The sequence below is a fragment of the Numida meleagris genome, chromosome 5 (genome assembly GCF_002078875.1).
Source record: "Numida meleagris isolate 19003 breed g44 Domestic line chromosome 5, NumMel1.0, whole genome shotgun sequence".
NCBI lineage: Eukaryota > Metazoa > Chordata > Aves > Galliformes > Numididae > Numida > Numida meleagris.
The window spans coordinates 48,935,612-48,942,190 of NC_034413.1; positions in this window are offsets into that span (position 1 = coordinate 48,935,612).

Genomic DNA, 6,579 nt, shown 5'->3' on the forward strand with positions numbered 1-6,579 from the left:
ATTCTGCCCAATCTCCATTATTCTGTGTGGCAGTCAGCTGTGCTGTGAGAGGATAACAGGCTGGAGAATCACCTACAACTGGATGGGAAAGGGAGTCTGGGCTTTTACCATCCTCTGGGGAGGCAGCTATGGTTGTGTTAGTCCTGTGGATGGTGAGAATGACAAGGTGGTGCAGTGCCGTTCCTCCATGTGCATCTGTCCATGTCTGAGTTTGTAACCCAGGCTCAGATGCAGTCAGGTTTAGTCACCCAGCCCCTCCAAGGGGGCTGCTTGCATGAGGAGCCAACCTCTGTTCAACTCGAGGTGGGTTTACAGGCCTGTGTATTTCAGCTGGATGATCAGGAAACAGCAGTTGTCTATGTATTAGAACAATACTTTTTTTCTGCTTTTTATAACCTACTACTGGTGATTAGAAATTGAAAGCTATTACAGTTTTCTGCTGTAGAATTTGTTCCCATACAAAATGCAGAAGATTTGTACTAAGGAGGGAACCAGTCAATGATATGTGGATTTGTTGGATAGTTGATTATTTCAAAGAACTTCCTATTTGGAAGAAATATCTAGGTCACTAAGAGTGACTGTGTCTTGTCATCCAGCAACAAACAGATGCAATGTAAGGAGCTAAAGGACTGCAGGTGTGAGACAAGGAAGATTCGTGTTCAGAGTCATATTAAAACCCTCTGTATTCTTTGTTGTGCTGTCTTCTGTTTTGTGTATTGTAACTCCATTTGCCACCAAAGTTTTGTTCATGATGCACAGAATTGAGCTTGTGAGATAATCCTTAGAAGATAAATGGCAAACCCTCCCCTTCTGCCTGCTGGGATCCCAGGATTTAGAAATGAGCCCTAAATGAGAAGAAAATGTGTATCATACTTGTACAGAGGCTATCAGCTGCCTTTTTGATCTGTTAGGATGTTTTCTCCTGAGGTGCAATATCACAAACAGCTGGCTATGAAATTCCTGGACTTGTTTAACAAAGCACTAGTTCTGAAATGAAATATTTGTGATGCAGTTACCATTTTGAAGGAAAGCACTGAAAGCACAAATCACAGGCTGACCATTATGGTGATGAGATCTGATTCTCTCGTGCATTGGTTACTGTTCACTGCCGGAATGACCACGGTGTGGTGTGGCTGCAAGTTGTTGCTGTGCAAGAATTCAAGTTTGGGCCCCCAGAATGAGGCTTGTAGTGGGCTTACAGTGTCATGGTTCAACACCTGGCACTGCCAAATGAATGTTTCCTGTAAGAAAGAGAGAATGTCATTAAAAAAACGAAATTATTTTACTCCCTCTACTCTTAAACTTTATATTTTATTCTCTGAAAAGTTTTTCGAAGCCCCCTTTGTCTGAAAAAATGACGTGGTTGTTTAAGCTCTCCGGGAAGTATTTCACTATCTTTATGCATCTGACAATGGCCTGGTAGGCCCTGCTGTATATCTTCTGAACAGTCACCTTGAATAAGTGAGGGTACCGCACTGTTTATTCATGCTTGGTTGGAGAGTAACTCTCCACAGCTGGTCCACTGTGACCAGAGGGAGACAGAAGGTCACAGTGGTCATCATGATTTTCTAACTGTGGCTAGTGTATCTTTTAAACTGGTTTTTGTTTGTTTGTTCATTTGTTTCAAGTGGCATCCTAATCATCCTCAGGTATTTATTGGAATGAGCGGCATTCCAATCAATTTTAAAGTGTTTATAATTCATGGAATGCTTTGGGTTGGAGTGGCCCAAAAATCATCTAGTTCTAACTCTCTGCAATGGGCAGGGCTGTCACCCACCAGATCGGGCTGCCCCGGGGCCTCATCCAACCTGGCCTTCAGTGCCTCCAGAGATGGGGCATCCACAGCCTCTCTATAATTCTTAGATATTATAATGTTTGGAGGGTAAAGTAACATTGCCTGAGAAACATTTCTGTTTGGTTTAGTATCTTACTCATCTTTATTTGTATTGCTAAAGTGCTGTGCTAGATACTGTGTGCCGGCCTGCATGTATGGACTATGTACAGTGAATCTGCACATGTTGCAGCATGCCAAGAGCAAACTCCTACCAAGCAGGAGGAGTGGAGGAGGCTGTATGGAGCTCCTTGTCTTTGAAACATTGTCATTGAGGGAGGTCTCCAGAGTCTGAAAAGAGGACACTTATAGCTGTCTTCAGAAGAGTCAAGAAGGAGGATCCAGGCCTGTGAAAACAAATAGGTCACTGGGTCTAGTCAATGTGAGTTTTCCAAAGATAAAATCATTCCTGGTAGCCTGGTGCTGCTGGTGATGAGATGACTGTCTGTGTGGAAAAGGAGAGAGAAGGGTGCACGCTCTGGCTTCAGTGAGGTGCAGCTCACTCTTCAGCAGCCCCTGTGACAGGATGGAGAGCACCCTAAGCATGGGCAGGCAGCACCGAACGGTGCCTGCTTTTCTGGGCTGCGAGCTGAAGGCAAGGCTGCCATCCAGAGGGATCAATGAGAGCAGGAGAAATGTTCAGAAGCTGGTGAGGTGATGGACCAAGCTGGAGTCCTGCTGCAGGGAAGCTTCACCACTGCCAACCCGCAGCCTGGGGCCGCTCCCCAGAGAGCGGCTGTGCAGGACAGAGCTCGGGAAGAGTAGGGACGCCCCAGTTTTGTGGTGGACAAATGGAGCACGAGTCTGCAGTGCACCCTTGTGGCAGCAGAGCCTCACTGAACGCTGCGCTGCGTTAGCAAAGCCATGGCCTGCGGGTCGAGGGTCGTGGCCGCTCCCCTCTGCTCGTCACTTTTGAAGCTGCACCTGGTAAATCATTCGAGAATGCTGAAAGATGGAAAGTCTTCTACTGAGAGTTCAAAAGTAAGCATCGCATTCCAGGGCAATGAGAAGCTGCGGGGAAATATGTGGTAATACAGATTGAGCATTTGTAATGTCATGGGGACCAGCTATGAAATGCTGAACAAGCATCTTACCTGCTGTAGGCTGCAGGGGAGCTAAGAGGAGGAGGTATGGCGACAGCTGAGAGTCAAAGAGGTAGGATGGAGAAAAGAGTTTTGCTGCAGGTTTGTGGCTGGGTTTTGGAGGATCTGAGGTCATATATTTCAGGCCATGAAAGGGATATTGCGGTAACTGCAGTGTGGTGTGTTCCAGGTCTCGGTGACTTTTGCCAAAACAATTACATTTTCCCATAGGAGTCATTTGTTTAAATGACCTGAAGCCCTTCAACATGAAATATGATTTGATGAAAAATTTCTCAGTTTTGGTCTCGTCGTATGTTTACAGCCAAGCAACTTCCATCGGTTCATCAAGTGCCACAACTAAGACCTGTTCTGCAGTTATCTCTGGGTACATGTGTTCTGGTTCAATGTGCTGCTTTAGTTTTGAATCACCTATTTCTTTTGCTCCCTATCAGACTTAAAAAGGAAAAATTTATATTAAAAGTGGTCATGGTTTTTTTTTTTAGACATGGACTATTATTAAAGGATGTGTTGGCAATGTACTAAAGTAGTAGCAAGAGGATGGATTGTAATAGACAGCGAGGCCCCCGCTAGCTGAATCTGATGAATATACACTGGTTTACGCAAGGAAGATGCTGAATTTAAGAAGGCCATTTGCAATTGCAGCAGAAGGTTTACAGAAGCCGGAGACAGCTTTCTGTGTCTGGAGAACTGGCCAGCAAAATCCACAGGACATGGATGTACTGTCAAATGTAAATCCAGTGCTCAAAAATTCTTGCTCTGAAAACAAATTCAGATCTGTACAACCATGCAAGCAGAAATTACTTCTGTCTTCCCCTTAAATAAATGTAAACAAATATTGTGATTTTATTGCACAAGCCAATGGAACAAAACTGAAAGGCAGAGTTCAAACCTTAGCAGCTTAGTTATTCTTCGCTGGTTGTTTGGGGAAAAAAAAAAAAAAGGTGCTTGAGTGCCTCCACTATTTGTCTAAAGCCTTCCTCTCCAGGTGTACCGAGGAGAGGAACAGGCACAGCTGGATTCATGGCCATGCAAGTGCCAGGATGGCCTCACCTGGCCCTGTGAAGCTACTCCCATCAAGATGGGGGCTGGCAAGTTCAGGTCAGTCTTACATAAAGTGGTTTGTCCGTGCTGGTGCTGGGAGTCACTCTGCTCAGGAGGTGTTAGCTGCTGTCAGCTGCTTCTCCATGCCAGCTGCAGCCAGCATCACCAGGGCACACAGGCTTATTTTTCAAAGACTGTGGTTTATACTTTAGATGTGGAATGTAATTTTGGCTGATTTAAATGCTCAGTATGCACAGCAGCCAGCTTGTACTGTCACAGCAGTAAATCTGAGCCCAGGTTTTCAGGATACGTCAGTCAGTGAGCAGCCCCCTGGCACTCCAGACTCCAGAATGGTTCTTTTCCAGCTAAGGATGTTTCCACTTATTTTCCTCAGAATTTTGTTCTTCCTTCAGTAACTCCTATGCTCAAAAAGATACCACTTTTGTTTAAGCCTTCTCCACTGAGACATCCATCCAACTTACTTTTCTGTTCAGACACTTCCTCCGCTTCAGCTGTAAGGGGAGGCTTTTCCTGCTGTTCAAGGACCAATTTCTGCCAGCCAAGCTCTTGCCACCCCATGTGTCAAGCTACTGCAGCACAGTCCTGCCTAGCCTTCTGATTGCATCAGCTGACTTTTTGATCCTCTCTCAATCTCCTTCCCTGACCACATTAAACCATGTCACTTGTTTCTACAGCCCTCTATCAGTCTCCTAAGTCCCAATTCTCATGGTCTGCTAAGACGTCAGCTCCCTCCTCCATTTCTTGACTGAAGTCCATCTTAATTTTCTAGCAAGTGCTGGTGAGGTTTTTCCATTCTGCCCTTGAACTTGAAAGCAGCACCCTAAGTTACCAAGTCACCAAACATACCATCTTCAAAATCCTGCCTACAGCCCCACTCACAGCAGCAAAAACCCACCTCTCAGATGAAAGAACCACCACAACACCAGCAAGGAGAGTAAAGCTGGCAGAAGGTTTTGGAAAATCTGACTGGAACTCAGATTTTAGCACTTAAGAACACCTAAGAATAGGGGACAGCACAGTCATGACCTGTCTTATTTCAGCTGTCTAAGCTCTGTCAGCCTTGACTGCACTAAGCACATTTTCTGGCAGATCTGATGCTTGCCTTGCAGGGTCAATGATGCCTGCAAATGCTTCCTTTTTGCAATATTTTATCTCTTTGGGAAGGTAGGTGGTACTTTCATTCAAAGTTAATTCTTACTTTCAACTGTGCCAAATCAGGTTTTCACATACAATTTGAATTTTAAAATGTTCTCTAACATCTTCTGCAGAGGCTGAATGAAAATTTTCAGTGCCTGACTTCACCAGAGATGCTCCAAGGCTGTCACAGGCGAATAGCGTGAGCCCACCCACTGCCAAACGGGGCAGAGGAGATGGTAGGAATTTTGTTGATATAAGAGCAAATCCACTCTTGCTTTTCTTGTCTGTGTAACTCCTTACGTGATCCCACAGAGACATGCTCCTCTTCGGAAGGCAGTCCACCCCCCAGCAGAACAGCAGTGTGGGGAGGAGGATGCATGCGGCATGCCTTATGGTGGGTCTTCTGTTCTTAATTTCCTTTGCTGCCGACCTGTACCAGAGGGACAAGAGATCTACCTCCTATTGCTACCGGCCCCCCTGAGCCCAAGGCCCCCTTCATATCTTGAAAAGCTGATCCTCTGGAACACTCGAAGCCCATGCTCACTCCGTCTCTGGCACAAAGATGCCTTCCTGTGTCTGCGCTTCTCGCCTCCCTCCCCAGGCTGAGAGGCCATCAGAATTCCTCTAGCAAAACTCTCCACGAGAGAGAGTCTCTATCCATGACTTTCACAGGTGAGTGTTTGCTGATGAATTATTCAGTCCTCAAGAAAAAGGAGATAGGAACAGGAGCACAATGTCAATCTAACACCTGTTTGGACTTCATTAGTGAATGCTTTCTTCTTGTGACAGCTACCAAACTGTAAATCCCACACTCCTGATCTTTGCTGATGCTAAACTGACTCCAGTTATATTCCCTTCATTCTTTGCTCTCCATCTTTGGAATACATTATGGGTGGGGGAAGCAGGCAAGGATGCACGCTCTTTGCCACCTGAGCTCTTTGTGCTGCCAGATCTGGCACCAGGTGCATGAATCAGCTTCAGTAGTTGCTCTCTGTAAATGATTTAGTGCAGGAAATATTGATTAGTGGTAGTAAAGGCACCAGAACTGCTCAAATCAAAAGGGTGATAAGAATTACATCCACGTTTTCAAAAGCAGAAGTGAATTTTAAAAGCTACAACTCGCTGTTCCCTCTCTGGGATGGAATAGTGGGGAAATGCCCTTGTGCCTTCTAAACAATTGGAGCTAGCCTGCTTAACAGCCCTGTGTCATGGGGGGAAATAAAAGCATTGAACAACTTTAGCCTTCATTTTAAAAGGAAAGTAATGGAGATGAAAATTTATCTTAAAATTTTTATCCTGTAGCATCTACTAGCCATGTTCCAGGATGATGCTCCATGAGCACAGAGAAGAATTGTGAGCGGCTAGGAGGTGCAACACACTCGCGCACATTTAAGCAGGAAAATGTACTTTTAAAGGTGTATTTTCTGACTGCCAGTTCTTGTTTTA